Here is a 14,626-nt window from a genome sequence, read left to right on the forward strand (position 1 = left end):
TGCAATGAACAGTATAAAACATTGTTTAAATAAATGAAAACTTACACAAAATTAAAAGTAGATGCTCTTTTCAGTGAATGGAAAGCATAATATTGTCACATGTGAACACCTATTAAATCAGCCAGGTCTGTCTTGCTGAAAGAAATACAGTGATAAATCAGTTTCAAAGGAGAGTAGGTTTGTTAGTTCAGCATTCTGTAGTCTTTGTTCTGTTTTTACATTGTGTTGTTGCCTTGATCCTGTGGCAGCTCAGAGCATCATGGTGGGGTTAGTGGTGGAGTAAACATGATCATACCTTGATGTCTGTCTGTGAATCAAAGAGTGAGAAATAAAGTACTGAGGCCCAAATATTCTCATTGGCACCCCCTTCAAAACCTAAAATCCTTCCAACTTTTAGCTAAAATGACTTGTGCTGCTATATGGATATGTGTCAGTCAATGTGGTGTGATATTTTTAAACCTGGGGTGGGAATATCTGCATCAAATGGAATTTCTAGTTTCATGTTTTTGAGACATCACTACAACAGCTTCCACACTGGCTCTAGGTCCATTGCTATCAACATTGCAGAAACTTGTCTTTTGACCTGAACCCCTCAATGTCATTGTTTAAGTCCCAAATCTCCTCGGATGTGTAAACCTTGTACAAATAAAAAGTTAAATGCTTCTAACATCCAATGGAACAAGATAAACATTTTCATTCAAAGAGTTATAAACATAAGGATACAGAGGATTGGCTCCAAAGAAAGTCCAAAATCCACTATGGCAAATGTTAAGTCCTATAGTTGCATGTCCAGCATCTGAAGAAATCTGTGACAGTGAGCTCCAAAGGGCTTGAATGACTCCACCCCTGTGGCTCTTCTGGAGGTTGTAGCTTCCATGGTTTCTCTCTTAGTCCTGCTTTGTTCCATCCTTGCAGCTTTCCATAGATAATTCACCTCTCAGGCTTTTCCAAACTTCTGGGGTCTCCACTGCACCTTCAGCTTCATACTCACAGCTTCACACACTGACCTCTCGGGGCACACTTTCTGGCTCTGGGCCTTCAGAAATTGAGGTTCAAGCCTTGTTACCCATATAATTCTTGCATTCTGCCTGTGCCTAATGCCTGCAGTCCCACCATCTCAGTGCCCTACTCTTGCACAAGATGAGAATGTTTTCAAAGTGAAGATCCTGGCCCCTTGCTGAGATTTTGGCCCCCTACTGAGCCTCCTAGTTAACCTTCTAAGCCTATGAAATTAATATGGGGTATCCATCACTACTTATGCCATTACTGAACACAATGGATCACCATGGAGCTTGCACTGAGCTGGGTTTTCCTTGTTGCTCATTTATTTTAAAAATAATTAAATAAAATAAGCAATAAAATGATACAGAAGTTCTTGTTGCTCTTTTAAAATGTGATTTATGGAGAACAAGATATAAAAGGAAAAAGACAATAAAAAAGAAATGAGTAGAATAAACCATGGCATGTGTGACAGTTTCTTGAGCAGGATGTCTCTGTGTTTGAAGGTGTCCAAGCTGAGATACAGGGACTGGAGTTGAAGGAGGGTTGGTGCATGTTGCATGAGACCTGAGACTCTCCTGTACATCCTCTAGCTTCACCATCTATGATCACTATGTGTACTGGATTCAGTTCCATCGAAGGAGCTAGAGTGGATGCCATCTATTAATCTTGATAGTAGTTATCCATACTATGTTGACTCCACCCAGGGCCAAATCATAATATCAGAGACAATGCCAAGTACACAGTGTATCTGCAAATAAACAACCTGACAACCTGGGAATAGCCTTGTTATACTGTGCAAGAGAAACAATGTGGTACCCTTAAGGAATGCCTATACACAAACTTTCTGCAGAGGTACATGGAAAGAATAGAGAACAATCAGAGCATAGAGAGCTTGGTGTGCAGTACAGAGGCAGACTGAGAAGCAGGGAATTATAAAGGTTGGCTTTCCTCTCAGTGTGTGAAACTTCCTGCACATATAATAGAACTGTTTAGTGACTGTGTTCATGATTCTGCCCTTCTTTAAATTGTCCTGCCAGGCTCTTTGCATCTGACTGGCAACACATGTCTGGCAAAAAAGCCTCTACAGTAGCCATGCTATCTCATCAACATTCAATTGCCTTCAAATTTCTTTGGCCTGATTCATTAGTCCACCACACTTAACCTTAGTCTCAGGCAAAATCTCTGGACAATAGTAAAATGCACACTAACTTTTTGAAAATCTATAACACACATCATCTAGATTTCAAAAACCACTGCAATCCTTTTTCCTAGCAGAAATCTCCCAAGCCTGGTCTTTCCTGGCAGGATTTCTAGCAGCTTTCTGGTCTTCTGCCCCGAATTTCCCAACAGAAGTGTATAAGGGATTTCCGCGCTCCTCTTTCAGGTGACATCACTGAATCTTTCAACCTCTTCCAACAAGCCATTCATTCTCAAGGCTTGAACCACATAGTCAGATGCAGTCACAACAATGACCCACCTGTCTGGTACCAATTCAGTCTTCCTTGCTTTTCTCTCGTTGCTGGTGCAAAATATGCAACACTAGAAATGAAGCAAGGAAAGGTTTATGTAGCTTACCATTTATTGAAGTTTCAGTACATACTCAGCTGACTGCAAGGCAGGCTGGCCTGTTTTAAGGTGACCATGGTATCTTTAGTGGATACTAAAAGCAGCAAGCATGAAAAGGGTGGATCATGTCTCTTTCCCTCCCTTGTATTGTAAGCCATTTTCCAACCCAGGACCAGTGTAGCATTCACATCACCAAGCTCAGTATTAGATAATGAGTCAATCACAAATACTAAATTCAGCCACCTTTAAAGACCCACCCGCCATGATCACATGAAGCTTGGAGGCATATCAAGACACAAAGTATAACACTCTCACTTGTTCAGTCTCTGGATTTTCCATCAGCATTGGATACTGGTAGGATTGGATCTTCTAGGCCTAAAAAAGAGGCTGGAGTAGGTGTGATAAATAGGCTGTATCAGTAAAACCCATGTATCACTACCCACTTCTCCATCTACCCAGATGTGATCAAAAACCAGGTTTTCCTAAGATTGAACACAGTGACTCCTGAGGACAGGAACTTCTATTACTGTGTGACACACAGCGAGGTGTCCTCCATGTGAGGCCACCCAGAAAGATCCCAGCAGAAATGCTCCAGACCAGCAGGGTATGCCAGGGACACATGGAGAACAAAGGATCAACTTTAGAGCAACTGAGAACAATTGAATGATTCTCTTTCCACTAGACTGTCACCCCTCATAAGACACTGGAGCATGCAGTATCCACGAAACTCTCTTGCCTCTAATCCTAAAATATTTTGTGTTTGTGGAGGAAGATTTCTTATTTTATAACTTCTAGCTCATTGAAAGTTGCACTTAGTATTTTTCAATGAGACCTTACTGAAACCCAGGTAATTATGCAATGTACCTCATTGCTTGGTCTAGAAATCCTTGATGATTTATCACCCCCTGTTAGGTACTCATCTGGCATCCTCCATTGATTGCATTTCCATGTCATTCAGTCTTGTTTCATGCAAAATCCTTTTGTTCAGAATGTGTGGGTAATATTCTACATGTGGATATGTTTGTCTACATATTCCTGTAAGTAATTTATCTTACCCTGAGTACTTCAGAGAAGACACAGACCCCTGCTTCTGAAACAGTTCAGCTGCTGTCTCAAGAGCATATTTCCCAAATCTGCACTGGCACTACCTCCCTCCCCCACTCCACCTCCTCATCTTGCTGTTCACCGGGGAGAATGTGGGGCTCTGTCCATCTGCTCCTGGCCACACTGCCCTGTGACCATGTTCAACACTGGGTAGAGATCATGCAGACCCTCCCTCCAACAGCACATGCATGGGAGAGGACTGCTGTCTTTTTAAGCTGACTCAAAAGGTAAGACTTACATCAATCATGTATGTTCAATTAAATTTTATTTAAAAAATAATAAAATATAGCAATTCAAGAGCCATGAAGAGGGTCTGGCCTAATTTGTGACCTCAGAACCAATGTGAATATGCAGATGCTGTTTTGAGATGTTGAAAGATCAAGACCATGCACAGAGGACCTGGGTAGCAAGCACTGTGTATCAAAGGGGACAATGAGTAAAAGGATTCATTTGACAATAGTGCATAGTTCCACACTAGCACCTTGAGGTCTGGTCATCCTTGATGACCATAATTATACTTATGCTAGTGTCACAAGACTGCATGAGATGGGCACAAAAGCAGGAGCATCAGCAGCATCTTCTCTGTCCCATTAAAAAAGCAGATCAGGCCGTGTGTGTTTCCTTGTGAGGATCCTACCCAGTGCCTGTCTGGGGAGAGCTGCAGGACTCAGACCCTCAGTAGGACATCTATGCATTAATACTTTCTCAGTTTTTCATTTTCCCTAGGAGTCCCTGAGAAGGTCTTAACTCACAGAAATATTATGGCACAAATATATTAGATCCATAATTTCTTATATTTATTACCTGTAATGAAAGAGTATAAATAACTCAATAAATTGATGCAGTTCACAAATGTCTCCCATGCAGACCTGAAAAATCCAAGTTATGTTACTATACAGACATAGCCCTACCCAGAGTAGCTGGATTAGCCTCCTGTCTACCCCATTTATTATTCAGGCAGAGGAAATATTAAAATATTCCCTGTGTTGTAGAGATGTGCCACAAACACAAACAAGGTAACATTTAAGGTGTAGAGCGGGATGTGACCCATGGTTATGTCTGTTGGAGAGGATACAGAGTAACCAATTGCTAAAGGATCATTTCCATTGGTCAAACATGCTCTCCCATACTGTGAATAGCCTTCTATTTTTGCTATAGCATTAAATGAACACATAGGTTAGTGAGCTAGAAAAACAGTACCCCATGGTTTCAAGGAAAACCACTAAGGACACAAGGCTCCAGGTCAAGCACAGGAAAGGAGCAGACATGGATGCTACAGATGCAGGTCTCACACAGGGCGCCACAGCATGAACACAGAGGATCTGTGAAAATGCATAAGCTCCAGAGATTACACTTGAGCAAAGGCCCTGTGGTTTCACCCCACTCAGATCCCCATGCTCACTCCCAGAGACAAATGTCTGCCTGAATGGGTCACAAATACTGGTGTTTGACACGATGAGGGGAAACTCCCTCATTTTTGTGTAATTCCCCAAGAGAAATTTCTAGACATTTCCTCCAGTGAGCCAGCACATATCCTAGGTGGTGTCTGTATAGAAGGACAGGAACTCAAGGACCCACACTATTTATGTCTGCCGTGCTTTGAATTGGCTATGCAAGGATATTTTGAGCACTCCTCACATATCTTCCCAAGGAAAGATCAAAGACTTGCATGAGAATTTGCTGGAATAAGGCAATATGTTACCATCATACTTTTGTTTAGAAGTTATGTGAATCTAAATTGTGGTTGGTTTTTTCCTCAAAATTGTTGAAAGTGGTGAGCTTTTATCAATTTGCAATCAAGGAATTCATTAAATGGAACTCAACTTTCCAACCACAGAGAAGAATATCATTATAAGGTTGGTTATCTATCTAGAAGATGTTAAAATAAAACAACTAAGAACAGAGGGAACTCAGTGTGGTCTGAAACTATGTTTCTATGTATGGTTAGAAAAAAGAAAAATTGTATCACAAAGCAGAAATGCTGGTACATATGCATACGGCCAGAAAATGAAGGTCTGAAGAAGTAGAATCAGAAGATCAAGACTAAGGTGAACTTGTAATAAAATTCATTCTCACAAAACAAAGCAAAGCAAATATATGTTTTGCACCAGACATGGTGTCACAACCCTGAATTTCTGACCCTCAGTTGGATGAGGCACGAAGATCACAACACAATTCAGTCCGCCCTTTGTCAAATAGTGAGTTAATCGTCAACCTCATATCCTAGAAAATAAATGACACTGATTTTCAGAAAACCATACAAAAAGAAAATGGATACAACATAATGAGCAAGTGTTCACACTCAATATAAGGGACATTGCTAATGTGCAACATGGCATCCGTAATATATAATTGTTCAAAACAGAAAATTAACATGAATTAAATATTTGTAATATAGAAATACCACCCAGAGAACAAGAGCAGAAGCTGACTCTGGAAAGGTTGTGATCAACTAATTGTTCTACAAGCCCCTTTAGGGACAGGAAACCTAACACAGATGTCCTCTTTCTCTTCCCAAAGGATCAGAAATTTCTCTATGAGGTAAGAGCAGAACCCACATACTAATTTCCAGTTTCTGTTGGCTCTGCTCAGGTGGGACTTGGATCACAGGATGTCTTTGAGCAGGAGGCAGGTGCTACTGACAACAGAAATGACAGTGAAGCAAGATCTCAGGCATCATGGATGAAACCATAGGAGACAGACCAGAGTGTCACAGAGGGAGCTGTGCTCAGTTTGGTCCTGAGAGCCAGTACCAGAGCCTGGTTTGGTAGAGTGCCCGACAGAAAGGGAGAAGGGCCAGGAAGAATCAATTCCTGAGATCAAGAATCATATACCCGGGGTCATCATATACCTGCTTCCACCATTCCCCTAAATTAAGCTTCCCACTTATCACAGATTCATACTCAGGTGAAATTCAGAATAGCAAGTTACTCTCAGTAGCACCAAAGGAGCAGACATAGCCTGGTTTTAATGTGCTTCTCATATAAGAAGTGTTCAACCTATATGCAAATATATGCTGCAATTTAGATTCGTAATCTACTCACAGTTTGTGTGAGCTCACAGCTCCACCCATAAACGGGGTTGCCATCTCCCAGAAAGGCAGCAGTGTAGTTTACAAGATGAGACTGTAGATTCCTCTCCTGTGCCTGGTGATAGCCCCTCATGTTGAGTGTCCTCAGTGTCAGACATGGGTCCATGGAAAGGTTACCAAAGCAGGTGACTGGCTGGATAGTTTTTATTGTTTCCAGGTATCCTGTTTGCCCAAGTGCAGCTGCAGGAGTCAGGGCCTGGCCTGGTGAAGCTTTTGCAGACCTGACCTTCACCTGCTCAGTCTCTAGATTCTTCATCACAACCAGTTATTACTATTGGCACTGGATCTGTCAGCCCCAATGAAAGAGCCTGTAGTGAATGGGACACATAAGCTATGATGGTAGCACTAGTTACAACCCGGCCTTCCACAGCCGCATCTCCATCTCCAGAGACACATGCAAGAACCAGTTCTCTCTGCAGGTGAAGTCTGTCACTGCAGAGGACACAGCCACCTATTACTGTGCTAGAAAAACAGTGCTGTGATGCAAGTGTGAGCCCAGATATAAACCTTCCTGCCGGGATATTTGGGATCAGCAGGGGGCAAGGTGTGCAAACTGCTCTAGGGAGCCAGCTTCATAGTAGTAGTGTTGCAAAGTTTGGAGGGTTTTGTCACTACTCAAGGGACAGAGATTCTAGGGACCTTCTATGTCTCTGATCTTACAGTGTTATATTTTCACAGAATCAAGCTGTTATTTTTTTACCCATCCATTTCATGGTTCACTGCACAATGCATTTGCAGTGAAGCCATCATTTTCAGCACAAGTGATTACACTTTTCAGTAGTTTTTAGGTGTAGAATTATTTAACTATGAAGATTATTTCCCTGTTGACCGGGAGTCTTCCCACTATCGTTGAATGCATTTGCAAGGCATTTCATTCTGAAGGTCACTTTCCAAATCTGTTCATGCAGAGGCTTTTACTCTGAATGGCTGGACATCCCTTTGTGTTGATCTGAGTGATCACCTGTTATTGGAGATGTTCATTTCCTCATCCTTGACATTGTAGGGCAATTGTGAGAGCTGTGGTAGATTCCACTGTGGAAGAGCCTCTCAGTATTTCATTGATAGAGACCATTGCACTGTCACAAATCCTGCAGTCATAGGGAACTGCCCAAGCAGTATTTATAAGAACCTAGCATCAGTAGCACTGAGTTTTAGAAACTGTTATGAATGTCTTGTATATCATGTCTGTTTGTATTACAACATGAATTTACTAAATTTACATTATCCTCCATAAAATTTGAACATTTCTGCAAGCATCTGTCAGCATGTTTGGAAACACTGCTGTCTTCATCTGGCAGTTGACTTCGGAACCTGACCATGGATTTGTGAAAGAACAAGGTGCCCATAGTAAAGTCAAGACCAGAGAGGAGGCCAGGACCTACCCAAAGAGGAATCTGGACTAAAGCTCTCTCTGCACTCTCCTGAGTCCCGGAGAACAAGGTGGGTTCAGGACTGGACTCTGACTCCTCTCTCCTATATAATGGTTAGGAGAAAGATTTGGGATCATAGGGATTTGGGGACATGGGATAATGCTGCTAAGTTGATTATTTAATATGCAAATGATGGTTGCTGTATGTCTAGAGGTTCAGATAAATAACCAGTCATTTATTCAAAATTTCAAAATTATGAACAAAATAAAAATTACAGAAGGAACCAAGGCAATGATTTTAATATAATTACCTATTCATCTGTTTATCATCTATCTATCAAACTATGTCTCTACTTTCTTTCATCTATCGTTGTGTCCATTTATGCTCTGTCATATTTGTTTTGACCCATCAACTCTCTATGCATTTGCCTTTTATTTATGTATCTAATGTAAATGTAGTATTTCACATACTTGTTATCTATCTTTTAAGTTTGTGCCTTGCTATTTTCTGTTCTTTGTGCCTGTATCATTCAATTTAACTATTTTGTTTCACTCTGTCCATGCACATCTTAACTATTTCATCAACTTTCACCTACCTATCTTGATGAATATATCGTCTGCTTATATTAACTGCTTTATTAATATAGGTGAGACACAAAGCTTTCCATACATAGTATGTAAAGATTTATACACTTGAGAAAATTGCCTAAGAGGCTGACAAAGAGGCATCGCCAATGAGAAGAGTTTCCCTTGCTTTACTTCCTCATGTAAAAAAATGGACAGCTGTGTACTGAAGGAGACTGCATTTTCTTAAAAGTTATGCTTCCCCTGAATGTAGCAGTCCTTTTTTGCATATTTGCTATAGCCAAATGAAATCTGACTGCTCTCCTCTCTCTCCCTGGACACAGTCCATGACTAAGAGACTGAGTTTCATACTACGCCCAGCACTGCCATTAGGTGGGAGCTGTCCCAGTGCTTGGTCCACACATCTGCTGTCTCCTCTCATTCTGGATCCACTTGGTGCTGCCCACTCTTTGACCATGTGAAAACCAATAGCTCCCAGGGCAGCACATGTATCCAGGGACCCTCCTGTCTACTGCCCCTGCACTTCAGCATGCACTTGCTCATGTAGAAAGCAGTTTAGGGGTGGGTTTTTCACACCATTGTGCATGCAGTTCATTCTCCTAGGCACCAACTCCAGATGCTGCCTCAGTGCCTTCTTCCATCTCCTCCTTGGCACGGGAACCACTTTGAACTGAGGTTCTGTAGCTGCAGCTGGAGACAGAGGCAGTCTCACGGCTTCCTCAGGCTGGTTTCCTGCGCTCAGGAGAGGGGTGAGCAGCTTGTCTCTCACTACTTCCTCTGTCTGCTGCTTTGTGTGAAAGGTGGTGAAACCATGGGTCTCCCAAGCCCCAGTTCTGCTCCGTGGAACAGCTTAGTGCACAATGCAACTGAAAAGAAGCCTCTGTCTCTCTGAATCAAGTGCTCAGGCCCTGCTCAGCACTGGGGAGCACGGCCACAGTGCTTATATCTTGAATCCTGAGGTTGAGGTTACTGACAGAAACTGGTTAGAAGCAGTTGGGTACTTGGCTGCTTCCTGTGAACAAATTAAATTTGGTTTTCTTGAAATAGATCAAGTACAGTTTGAATTCCCATTCAATGTGATTTGATTTCCTTGTACTGTGTCCCTTTGAGGCTTTGCAGATGTAATTCTAGATACTGTTTAATAGTGCATTCAGGAGTGGTTCCTAGAACTTTATGCTCTGTCACAGAGCAGTGGGACTTGTGTCTTCCCTTGTGTAGGAAACATCTGCAACACAGAGAGCACTAGCAATCAGCTCTCCACTTACCCTTCTGGTCCATACACACAACCAAGATCACTCAGTTTCTTTTTTGCTTTGAGATCAACTATTTAATGACCCCCAGTGTCAGAGACCTCTTTTAGTATTTGCCTTTCTCTCCTTTCTGTACTTTTCTCTTAACTTTAAAATTCTCTAGTGTGTTGTTGTACTTTATTTAAATGCAAAAAAAAAAACCCTGCGATAATAAATTTAAGAAGAAAAATGAGTTGTTTTGGCTTACAGTTTCATGCCCTCAAATCCCTTTTCAGAAGTTTTCATAGTATCTAGAACTTTCCTAAGTGCAATGGATGATAACTGGATGCACATTCTGTACAAATAAACTGTCCAAATTCCCAAAAATCCCACAGGAGAGAAGAACCTGGATCTGATAATCCCTATGGAGATCTGCTCTGGGAATCTAAATATATTCCACCAGCCACATCTTCCAAAACTCTTCCATCTTGTAATGCTCCATGGCCAAGGCCTGAACATACAGCCTTCTGTGGGTGACTATTCACACCACAACACCAAATCTGTCCATGTTGTCTCAAATGCCAGGCTTTTACACATTTCTTTGATTGAAAACTTCATGGCATTTTTTATCCATTCATTTCTTGAAGGACACTTTGCCTAACTCAGTAACTTAGCTATTGAAAATAACGCTGCAATAAACATGATAGTATAAGATTTACTTTGATATACCAATTTCAAAAACTTTCAATATATCCTAGAAAGGGGATTTATGGATTATACAGAATTGTACAGATTATACAGAATGTGCTTTAATGTTTACAGAAAATTCATGCCACATTCTACAGGGGATGAATAAATTCACATATTTTGCAGAATTGTTACCTACCCGGCTTGGGAAGGTTTGTCTGTGAATCTCATGACCTGGAACAGAGCTCTGTGGGCCTCCAATCTTCTGAAGCTGATGCAGAATTTCTGGCTGTGGAATCTCACATTACAATAGCTTTGAAATGGTTCCTAGATGTGTGGTATTGTGCTAACCATGCTTACACTGTATCAAATTGATTTTCTTCTGAAATGAAAGCCATTGCTTGCAGACTTACAGAGAAATGTCCCTAAGCTGTCTACAGTTTGTTCTTCCTGTGCCTCAAACAGGAGGATGGAAAATCAGTGCTTTCATTGGGAGGCTCAGTTGCATTAAGAACACTTGATAAACTTAGTACTTTATTCCATCTATCACCAAAGCTGCTTTTAGAATTTGGCTGTATATTTTCTCTTCTTTTTCGAGATAGTGAATAGAAAGGTAAAGTACAGAAGAGAATATTTCATTCTCAGTGGACAGGAAGGGATGATGGCTTTGAAGTTTTAGCAATATTTTTATATTTAGATGGTATAAATAGTGATAAAAATAAAACAATTTAAATAGTATTAAATAATACATTTCTCCCAGGATTTGCACTCTGTCATTAGGTAACAGTTTTGATTTTATTATTACATTTTTTGTTTTCAAAAATGTCTTAACTTTCACAAGGTCCTTTTGGAAAAAAAATCTCCAGGAACAAACATCTGATGTCTTTTGTGCAGCCAGTATGTTTAGGTTGGGCCTTATAAGTGATTTTGTAGCATTTAAATCAGCCTGAACATTCGGGAATTTGACATATCTTGATAACATGAGTCTTCAGGGTCCCAGGAAGGAGGTGCAGATTGAGTGGTTATTGAGGATTCCCAGCATTCCCAGACAGCAGGACTGAGACCCCTTTGATAGGGCTGAGAATTGGGATCAATAAAGATGTAAGGTTATGAATTTTCAGGATGAGTCAATGGAGAATGAAAATGGATTTCAGTGAAGACCCCAACATGGATCCTGGCACTGACACGTCCATATACAGTGAAGTTTTGTTGTGTGTTGAGCACATGTGCACACACACACCTGTGACGCAGGTAACTCTCACCCCATTATGTCTGGGAACTCCATGCTAGTTTCCATCTCCTCAAAGCTACCCTTCATCTGAGAGCGCACCCTTCTCCCGATCCAGCTCCTCCCACCCCCAATGTCCTGTCCTCGAGTGACAAGACCTTTGCCTGAGCTATGGACTCCACAAAGAGTTCTAGGCTCTTTGATGTCTCAGGCAACATCTTCCACCCAGGAGCAGTAACCTACAGGGACCTCCCCTTTCTTCCTCAGGTCTTTATAGGAGTGCATTCCACATGCGCATGCACCATGGAGCACCTAGATACTTGTTTAAATTCCAGTTCTTTGTCAGATTTTAAGACATTGTGAAATATTTGTTGACCTGTCCTTTAAGATCACTAAGCAGTGTCCATCCGCGCTCTGTGGTGGTGGCTCCTACATGTAAACACCACAGCAACTCAGCTAGGATAATGTGGGGAAGCTGCACCTGAGCTCAGCACTCCCTGTGGTTCTTTCAGTTGCAGCTTCCGGAGTCAGGATTTGGCCTAGCGAAGTCCTCATAGATCTTGTTCTTCACTAGTCCTTGTCTGATCACTCCCTCATTCGTGATGTCTCTGGGGCTGGATCCATCAGCACAGAGAGAAAGAGACGGAACAGAAAGGGAAGAATGATAAGAACTGAGGTCCAGCTGATTACTCATTGCTGATTTGACAAGTTAACAACACCTCAGACCAGAAGGGAGTGCTGGGGTGAAAAAAGAAACCAGTAGAGGATCAGAGGGCCCTGGGAATCCAAAGAGAAGTAGCAAGTGTCAAAGGAACAGGCGCAAAGAAGGAAGTTGGGGAGCAGGCTTCCTGTCAGACACTGGGGTATCTTTTCTGGCTTAGCCTTATGTAAACTGAGCAGATCCCACCATACATCCACCCCAGGTTACATAAGAGGTTTCCATGCTTCAAACTGCAAAGAATGCAAAGGATTTGTTGATAATCAATTGCAACACAACCATACAAGTATGTTACATATTAATTTATTATTCATCTTCATCTTAAATTATGTGGAAGGGCAATTACGATTTTCTTATACTGTGAAGGACTCTTAACTTTTAGCAGCTTAACTATTTTGGAAAATCCAGCCATCACAATCATCACCATCTGTATCTGCTAATCCTATGAGGAAATATTGTCTCATGTATGGCTAAATATTTCAGTTCAGGAAAATATGGCCTATAAGAAGTCACAGGCAGGACAATTTATAGAAAACTGCACGAGAATTTAAAGGTACTGCTTCATTACCTATCTTGACCATGAAAATGATTGTGTCAGTACTCGACCCGTGATATATGTGTCAAAATGTGTTAATCTATCCATAATTAAAGTTACTATGTATAGTTATAAATGTATTAGGATAAATTAAGCCAGACATGAACAATAAACCATGATATGCTACACTCTTGAACGTATGCTTGAAGGAATATTGGATTTCTATTTATTATAAAAAATAGGAATAAACAAAAATCATGCATTATTCTCTCTCACTTGAGGAAGAGGTTGTGTAATCATCGCTAAGCATGACTACTCTGTCTTACAGTTCTTCAAGTACAGGTTCAGTACCGTGGGAAGATTTCTAGGCCCAAATATATGAGAGGTTCTCACTACATGCATACTTGCATACTCATAGGTCTGTTTTGCTTCTTTTTTTTTTCATTATTCTTATTTTATTTTGTTCTTCAATTTCCATTCTTAAAGCCCCCCCGCCCCGACTTGGTTCAGATCTTTAATTCATCTTTATAGTTACCATCATGTCCAGTCTTTTTTATCACAGACATAGGTCAAATATTCCTACCTGAGCCACAATGGTGACCCTGTCATTATAGTCACTCTCCAGCAGTTCACAAGGAACCTTAAACTCTTCAACAAACATGCCACATTCCTTCAATTGGGTATCATCTTGTACTATTCATCTTGTTCTCTTCATCCCAAATATTAAACTAGTGTGATAATGAGCTAGCCAGAATTCAGCTTAGCAGGATTTGTAAGCACAAGGACTACACACCAAGAGGATGCTGTGAGGTTGTGGGGGTCTGGCAGCTGTCATTGCGGACATCTGGCCTGCAAGTGGCCTGGAGCAGCTGGAGAGACCTTGCCAAAGCATCGATACCAGACGCAGCTCCCACATCCTCTATCTGCTGAAAACCATTGATTCCCAGGACTTGGGAACAGCAGACAGGATGCATTTCAGACAGAGGTGAATAAGACAGAAACACAGACTGAAATTGTCTTTCAAGGAGGGAGGTGAAGCACAAAAAGCCAGGTAAGAGCCCAGACTTTCAAACAAGGATACCATGGCAGAACAGAAACTGTCAAGAAGATGAGAGATATTAAACAGCTTGTCTGGATAGTTCTAACTTCTTAAGTATTAATGTGTTTATAGTTTTTAACTCTGTATTTTAATTAATCAAATTTATTGAAATAAATCACTGGCATATTTAACATCTTCTCCCTTACATTTGTAAGCAAAGGATGAGCTGAAATACCAGAGGTAGATTTTCTCTACCATATATACATAGCATCATTTATAATGACTTTTGTTTCTACCATAATACAGTGTTTGACAATTTTGCAAAATCTCTGAGAAAAACAGAACTGAAATACAAGTTTCACATTCATAATAAGTGTAGATAATTTCACATACTGTTTTGTTTCATGATTTCTGAGGTTCCTGGCAATTATGCTTTCAGGATATGACATGTTGATATGGAGGGGGGTGAGTGA

The sequence above is a fragment of the Cavia porcellus genome, unplaced genomic scaffold (assembly GCF_034190915.1).
Source record: "Cavia porcellus strain 051 isolate PalLab524CR breed Dunkin Hartley unplaced genomic scaffold, mCavPor4.1 scaffold_8, whole genome shotgun sequence".
Lineage (NCBI taxonomy): Eukaryota > Metazoa > Chordata > Mammalia > Rodentia > Caviidae > Cavia > Cavia porcellus.